Source organism: Ursus maritimus, unplaced genomic scaffold (assembly GCF_017311325.1).
Source record: "Ursus maritimus isolate PB19 unplaced genomic scaffold, ASM1731132v1 scaffold_28, whole genome shotgun sequence".
In the NCBI taxonomy this organism is placed as follows: Eukaryota; Metazoa; Chordata; class Mammalia; order Carnivora; family Ursidae; genus Ursus; species Ursus maritimus.
The window spans coordinates 37777288-37786473 of NW_024425341.1; positions in this window are offsets into that span (position 1 = coordinate 37777288).

Consider the following 9186-nt stretch of genomic DNA (forward strand, 5'->3'; position numbering starts at 1 on the left):
AGAAATACTGATTCGTATTTCTCTTGGAAGATCTGGTAGCAATGGACCCTTTGTTTCCAATTAGCAATATTTCTGCGGAATGGAAAGCCTCTAGTTCACCCTAGTTAGCACCGCCCTGCTCCATTCTTCTTTACACCTGCAGGATTTCCATTCACTCGTCTAAATTTGTGCTGCTCGGGGTCCTCTGTAGCTAAGCAGCACCAGCAGCACCTGGAACTTTCGGAAATGCAGAATTTCAGGCCCATTTCAAATCTGCTTCATCAGAGTCTGCATTTTAACAAGAAGCCTAGAAGATTTCATTGCACATTAATGTTTGGGAGGCCCTGATCACTTCCTGTTTCACCTTTACTCACCACCTACTAAGGTGCCATTTTATGTTCCAGCAATACTGAGCTCCTTGTCATTTTCCTACTCAAACCAGTGACTTTTCTTATTGACTTTATGGTGCTATTTGTTTTGTCTAAATGGCCTTCTCCACGCCACCCACATTGCCCCAGAAAACTCAGACTCATCTTTATTTTTTTATTTTTTTAAGATTTTATTTGAGATAGTGAGAGAGAGAGAGAGCACAAGCCAGGGTACAGAGGGAGAGGGAGAAGCAGGCCCCACATTGAGCAGGGAGCCTGAGGCGGGGCTCCATCCCAGGACCCTGGGATCATGACCTGAGCTGAAGGCAGATGCTTAGCTGACTGAGCCACCCAGGAGCCCCCAGACTCATCTTTAAATTTCTGCTTAAAGGCCACTTGCCTCCAAGATTTTTCAGCAACCCATTCCCATCCAGTGGGGTAAGGCATTCCTCCTCTATGTTCTGCTAATACGATTCTTCAAGACCACAGTTGTCTAGTTACGTGGTTGTCTAGATTGTGAACTTCTGGTGAGCTCAATGAACGTTCCATTCATTTTTCTAGGTCTAGGTCCTGTAAGTGGGTTGAATGGTAGCCTTCAAATAGGCGTATCTTCATGCTCTTATTCCCTGAACCCGTGACCAATCTTATTTGGTCAAAGGGTCTTCGCCAGTGTAATAAGGACCTTGAAGTGAGATCGTCATGGGTTATCTATCCTGTGGGCAGTAAATCCGGTAACAAGTGTCCTTAGAAGAGACACCCAGAGAAGGAGGAGAAGCCCACATGAAGATGGAGGCAGAAATTGGAACGCTGCAGCCAAAAGACAAGAACACCTGGAGCTGCCAGGAGTTGGAACAAGCAGGGAAGAGTCTTTCCTGGAGCCTTCAGCAGGAAAACAGCCCCAACCCCACCTCGATTTCAGACTTCTGCCCTCCCCAACTGTGAGAGAATATACTTCTATTGCTTTACGCCAATCCGTTTATAACAATCCCTTACAGCAGGCAGTCCTAGGAAACTAAGAAAGTGCCTGATAGATTTGATAACTTTCCAATTGCATAACAATCCTGAGCTCCTACTAGCTATCAGGCATTTTTTTCAGGTGCTTTTCAAATATTTTTAAAGATAAATTGCAGGACAGGTGGAAAGGTGGCTTGGGAAAAGGGTGTGCAGATGCCCAAGACAGAAGGTGCTCAAGGAGAGTGTTATCACACGCATTCTCATTTAAAAAACTGGCCTACAGATGAGATTTTCTTAAGGAGGTTTATTTATTTGTATTAGAGAGAATGGGTGCACGCCAGTAAGGGGAGGGGCAGAGGGAGAGAGAGAAGTCCTGAAGCAGACTCTCCACGGAGCAGGCTCCATCCCAGGACCCTGAGATCACGACCTGAGCTGAGATCGAAAGTTGGAGGCTTGACTGACTGAGCCACGCAGGTGCCCCCAGATGAAGTTTTTAATAATCAACTGGAGAAGATGAACCGCCGGTAGGAGTCCCTTGGCTTATTTCACCAGCCAGTCAGCTTGCTCAAAGGCCCATGAAATCTTGAAAACAATAATATAGCCAGTGAAAAAGAGGAACACCTAAAAGCTAAAAGGGTCAGAGTCAAAGAATACCAAAACCTAACTGAGCTCCGTTTCCAAATGCATGAAAACTGAAACACCTTTATGTTTTTCACAACTCCACCCCCCCAAAACCTTAGAGGGCTTTGCAGGAAATGCTGTTCTTTATAGCAAATGAACATTTAAGTTAAACAATTCTTTGATTTTTTTCCTGAAAAATTAATTACAGTAATTATAGAATCAAATCCTTGGTTAAAGAGTGGCACCTGTAGGCTATCGGCAGTGCTGTGCTGGTCTATGTTTAACCCGCAGCTTGGAGGGGGAGCAGCACGAATTTGCATGCTGGTCTGAGTACATTCACCGTGACTGATTTTAAGGTCCAAATGCGATGTCGGCTGGCTGACACGATTCCTGAAAATGTCACGATGTCACACAATGTCACAGGCTCCAACACAGCAAGGAGTAGGGGGGACTCACACAGAATTATCAGGGTTCGGATTAAAGAAGTCTAGTGATGAAGGGGGACAAACAGGAACTGGAAGGGGCGGCATAATGCTTTCAAACTCCCTGAGTAACACAAAGGAAGAAAAAAAAGCATCTCTAATGTGATCCAGTTTTATGAGACTGTATATTTCCACCCGATACACAGAGAAACACACTGAGTTGTTTTATCTAATTCTGTACATGACCCAGTTAAGGTAGGGCAGTCTTCTGGAAACTACGAAAAATTAGGATTAAGAAATGACAAGAGAAATCAACATCATGTCCCACCCCAACGTTAAACATTACTAAGACCAAAGGTAATTGAGCAACTGACTTTAGGGCAATTTACTCCTGAAAGATAAGACTAAGAACCACCTAGAGTTACCGGATTAGTAAGAGCGACAGCGTGCTCGTCAACACTTAAGGCCTTACTAAGCCTCACTGTGCTCCAAGGTCTGATGTCACAGACTAGGCTCCAACTCTACCAGCTCTCTGCCTTGCAAAGCCCACCTTAGAAATGACCTGACACAGGCTCCGAAAACCCTATAAATATTCTTCACTATTTCCCCATTTGAGACCCTGAAAAGAATCTGAAAGAATCTCAAAAACACATACCTCCCCTCCCCGCCCTGCTTTGGATGCCCTTGTCTGGACAAATACCTAGAAGTACACCCAGCACCTGTGATCACTAAAGACCCCACTCAGGACAAAAGGCAACAGGCTGAGAAAGGGAGGGAGGGGAGAATGGATGTGCTATGGCGCAGAGTGGAGAGAACACGGACCAGTCTTCAGACAGTGTGGCTGTCAAATCCATCTCAGATTCACCAGCCTTCCCTCCCTGTTTATGGGGGTTTGCAGAGGGTTCGGTGCTGCCTGTTACTCAACGCAGTTACGGTAGAGGGAGAGCATTTCCAGTGAGCCACACACTGGCAGGACCAGCACGAGCAGGAGCAGAGGCAGGAACCTCTAAGGTCACATGACATTCCCCCGTTGTTTTTTTTTTAAGGATTTTATTTATTTATTTGACAGAGAGAGACAGCCAGCGAGAGAGGGAACACAAGCAGGGGGAGTGGGAGAGGAAGAAGCAGGCTCATAGCAGAGGAGCCTGATGTGGGGCTCGATCCCAGGCCTCTGGGATCACGCCTTGAGCTGAAGGCAGACGCTTAACTGCTGTGCCACCCAGGTGCCCCTCCCCCGTTGTTTTCATCTGTAGTACAGAAACTTCGCGGGAGTAAGGCGGCCACACAGAGCAAGAGCAGGTATCTTGGTGTATCTTCCAGTCGCTATTGACATTGTTGTACGAGTCTCACAATAGATTCCAAAATGTAGTCTTAACCTGAATCATAGACACTCTATATGCAATGCTTAAATTAGCATTAAAAAATACAGACACAATTTGTAACATTTCCACTTCTAGAAATTCTGCAAACACTGGGATCTACCTGGTACAGAAAGTGTCAGAACACCTCGTTATCCCAAGGGGCCAAGAAAAGCCGGTCGACCCCTAGGTTTATTGTTCCCAATCTCCTGTTATTCTGAGTGCCTGGCAAATGCCAGCATTCCCACAATTGTCAGTTTATCAATTTATGACATATTAACTGTTGCTATTAACTTACTATAAATAACATCAAGCAGTATCAATTTGTCAAATATTAAGAGTAATACGTTTATTTTATTAATTTTAAATATTTAAAACAATTCCCATCCATCCAGGATTCAAACCAGTGCTTACTGCTTGTTCAGAGCTGTCAAACTTGGAAACCATTCGCCTAAAAAGCACAAGTTTCTTAGATTTCATTCATTTCAGAGCGAGAGCATAAAAGCAGAGGGAGGGAGCAGCACACTCCCTGCTGGGCAGGGAGCCCAATGCAGGGCTCCATCCCAGGACCCCAGGATCATGACCTGAGCTGAAGGCAGACGCTTAACTGACTGAGCCCCCCAGGAGCCCCAAAAGGCCATTTATCTTTAACAAGACATCCATGCACCAATATTTAATGAACAGCTACTGTGAATGTTCACAGTGTTTAAGGTGAAACAGAGGTAAATAAGACATCTTTTCCAAAGGGAAAATGCATTATTTAAGTTATATGCTATGAAAGTATGGCTCTTTTGTCAAAAATAGCCACTAACCCTTCTACTCAGGGGACTAAACCTCACCGTATTCTCAACTACCTGGTGGTCTTACATGTGTGTGTGCATATATGTATATATACTTCTGACACCTAATGATATTTGGTATCTTCTTCTGGACCTAGTTTTTAAAATAATAGAAGAGTTTTAAACCTTGAGTAGAAACTCTAATATTTAGAGAAAAGTAACCAAAGAGAGGAACTGCAAATGCTTCAAGACTGAAAAACCATTAGCCAAACAAGACTTTCAAGAACACCTTGCATTTGATACTCCTGTGAGAGCCACAGGGGAATTTCCCAGGGCAACCATCATGAACTAACCAGGAAATGGCTCTTGGGATTTCTAGTTAGTACAAAATCTTAACCTATAATGATCCATTTTTATGAGCAGCTGTAGCCTTCTCTTTAGCACTTTTTGTGAACTTTGCCTAAGGCAAGAATTATTATAGTCCATCCATCCAACAATAAACTGTTGTGCATGTGTAAACAAAGATCTGTTCTTAATGACTGAACAAACTTAACCCTTCCTCACAGTGGATTCTTTTATTTGAAGCAAGTCAAATAGGGATCCATCTACCCCCATATTCATCTCAGACTTTAGATACAAGCTGGAAAGCTGGTCTACTCGTAGAGCAGAAAAAATCTGAGCTCTAATTTTTTAAGTCCTATTCAGATGCTTGGGAAAACTAACGGTCACTGGATCATGATGGAAGGGTATCAGAGAACTCTTTCATTAGTAGGAATCCGATTGACAAAACCAAAGAAAAACAATTCACAGAGAGTTCCCTAGACAAAATTATACTCCGAAGCTCCAATGTCAAGCTTATTTGTCCATTGATGTCAGGGATCCTTGCTCTGTTCTCTCATGAAAAGTACCTGACGTATAGTGATCACTTGATATTATTGACTGCATCGTTCACCAATCATTCAAAGCTCTTGACACCATGGTGTTTACATTCCAGAGAGAGAGGTTAGAAAAATTAAATATGAATCCAGGTAATTACTGATGTTATAAAGGAAATAATGTCAGAGGAAGAATGAGGATGAGACAGAATGTTCAGGGAAGGTCTTCTTTGTGGAGCATAGACTGAGAAAGACAAGAGTGGAAGGAACACTTCAGAAGGCCACCACATTCGTCTGACTGAAAGACAAGAGTCTGGACTAGAGCGGTAAGAGGAAAGATGGTTTAAAAGCAGAAAAGTTTGAATTGGGATTATACGGAAGGTAGAGTTAACAGCACTTGCTGATGGATTGAACACAGAATGGGAGCAAAATAAAGGAGTCAGGGATGACTCCTGAGTAATCTGAAACAGAGCTTCACGCAGCTTACATAAAGCATCGGAAGCCTAAGAGGTTGACACGTTTGGGAACCTAGCAGGCTCTGAAGGTCGGAAAGATATTCTTGAATATTCACATGTCCTTTTCATCAGTTTTTCAAAAGAGGCATTGGTCCTAAAGAGGTGAAGCATGTCACACACCTTCTCCAGTTCCTCAAATTACTCGACTCAGGAAACTAATATCTCTGCCTTTCCCTCTAAAACAAACCATTTAACTCCACAATGGTGAAAAGGATAGTATATTCTCAGAGAAAATTCACACTCATGGTTCCTCATCTCTGAAGTTCTGAATTTCAATATCAAACGTACGACTAGCTTTTAGCTTCAGAAGTTTCACAGGTCAAAGAAGAAGAGTTAAGGAGATCCCAACAAGTACCCTTCCACCCTCAGATTCACCCTTCTTCAAAGGAAAATCCACTAGTATCTCTGAAGTATCTGGAATGACCACACAGTTCTATCTGCAATAAGAAACACAACGTGGAGTATCTTTAGTTGACTAGAAATAAACATAAAGCTCATTAAAATGCTCATTTAGAAAAAAATATTCATCTAACTTGTAATCAATTTTTTAGTTAAAAATTTTACTATACGAATACATAATGTAGAATTATTTTCACAAAATGCATTTAACTCTCCACCAACTGCTTTTGAGAAATGTGAATTTCACCTTTACATCTTATCAGGCATTGGCTTCCCCCGCCTTCCCTTCCAGTCCGTCCGTTATCTGACTGAATACCTTTCAGGAAATACAATCTGTGCGGGTGGAAAGATTAAATTGCCTGTTTATTTAGGAGTTTGTATTACTATTTGGTGATTTTTAGCATATTTGTGACTCTGGTAAATCAAAAGAGAGTTAAAAGAATGAGATGATACGTATAAATTATTTGGAACCTTACCTTGCAGACAGCATATTATAAACTTAAATTATCTTAATATGTAAATTTACTTTCCTTATTGTCGTCCTACCATATTCATCTATTGCTGCAGAGAATTCCTTCTTCTCCCGTGGGTATAAATTTCTAATCTGACACTAGGTTCCTTTCAGGGCAAATTTCCCATTGTCTCCTATACTTTCCAATTTGTCAAGATACAACTGAATGTAACCTTCTCCATTTTTCACACTCCCTGTCTATGTGCTTTTTAACTTCCATGTACCACTGATGGGTGATGTGTATCACACTGTAATCAGGAAAGCCAAGAAATCAGAACCTCAAATAACTTCCCCATGAATTCTTTATCTTCTCTTTATCCTTTTCTTGCTTTATACAAAATCAAGAAAATTAACTGCAGTGAGGTCACTTACCTTTCCTTCTTTTAGCCACAGATTATTTCAAGCAGCATGCCCTGGCTCTCAGCTGAAAGTAGGAGTAGGTCTAGACTGGTAGGAGCTGTGAGCCTTCCCGTAGTTCTTAACCCAGAAAGGTATCAGTAGTTCATCTACGAAGAACCTCACAGCTCGACTTTGCCACACATTTGTAGAGTACTATCTCCAAGTCGTAAGTACAGAATGAAATTGCATTTTTAACTTACCATGTGCAAAATGCTGTAAGGGCAGCAGTACCTCCCCAGCGTGGTGGGGTGATCCCAGGCGTTTCAAACCACTGGTGGCTCCTGACGACCCAAGATACCCTTCATCTTACTTAGCCCACAGAGCCAAGACGTAGTTTCTTAAAGCAACTTCTAGGATCCCTTACCTACCAACAACTTTCCTCAAACACAGTCTGAATGGCAGTCTGTCACATGAACCACGCACATGTGCTCATCACTAGAGGCCATGCAAAACTTGCAAAACGTAACCTCACCTGCAAACCAGACAGCACCTCTCCAGTACTATCACCAGGTCTTCACATTTTAAGACTTACAATTGCAAGCCACACAAAAGGCTACAGCCACTGACCAAACTAGCTGTTTTGTTTCTTGCTCCTACTAATTTTCATCTTAATCTTGGCTGAATATTGTAACCACCCAGAGAGCTCTGGAAAAATGATGCCTGGGTTCCAAACCAAAATTTGAATGTAAACGGTGTGTGTCAAGAGGGGTGGCTTATTCAGATTTTTAAAACTTCCTCAGGTGATTTTAGGATAAACCATATTTGCAAACCTGCTACTGTACATGAGAACTTCTATAAAACCAACTTGCTATGGGTTGAACCGTCATTGTCCCTATTCCCCCTAACATATGCACAAGATAAGATGTCCTAACTTCCTGTACCTCAGAATAAGACCTTGATTATAAATAGGGTCCTTAAGTTAAAATGGAGACATACTGTAGCGTGGGCCCCTAATCCAACATAAATGGTTCCTTCATTAAAAAAAAAAAAAAAAAAAAAAAAAAAAAAAAAGTCATGTGAAGAGACAGAGCCATAGGGAGAATGCCAAGTGAAGATAAAGACAGAGAAGGGGGTGATATCAATAAGCCAAGAACACCAAAGAGTGTCAGCGAACCAACACCATGATTTTGGATTTCTCACTACATTTCTGTTGTTTAAGCCACCCATTTTGTGGTACTTCATTATGGCTGCCCTAGCCAACTGAACCACCTCACATGAATACTCCTTACTCATTTTTTAGTTTTTTTTTTAAAGATTTTATTTATTTGAGAGAGAGAGTGCACACATAAGCACGGGGGAGGGGCAGAGGGAGAGAGAGAAGCAGACTCCCTACTGAGCGGCGAGCTGGCCTGGACGTGGGGCTCGATCCCAGGACCCTGGGATCATGATCTGAGCGAAGGCAGACGCCCAACAGACTGAGCCACGCAGGTGCCCCCACCCCAGAGTGGCACTGCAAGGACATACTGCATTTTCTTGGATTCTAAGTTTTGGAAATAGTTCTTAATAGTTAAGCTGCAAAATCAGGAGAAATTTGACCCAAGATGAGGGTAGAGATTAAGAATTATATAGACATTAAATTCTCGTATTTCCCCATGTAATGCACCATGTCCCTCAGGAAACTGGAAAGAGGCTTGAGAGCCACTGCTCCAAGTTCTTAATCTCAGTGTTTCAAATAGTTGTTTCACTTCCAACTCACGCACCTAACCTAACCTCCCACTTCTCAGATCAGGGCTATTTTCCCCCCAGACTTCTTGTGATTTGGTGCGAAGATGGCAGACTTTTTCTAAGCTTATGTCTTCACACACACAAAAATTATCCATATGATGTGGTAAAAGCAGATTTTGAGAATTCCAAATAGTCAATCAAAAATCTGTCCTGGGGGAACCTGGGTGGTTGAGTAGGTTGATCATCTAACTCTGATATTCAGCTCAGGTCGTAACCTCAGGGTCGTGGATTGAGCCCTGCTTCTCCCTCCATTCTCAGCAGTCTACTTGACCCTCTTCCTC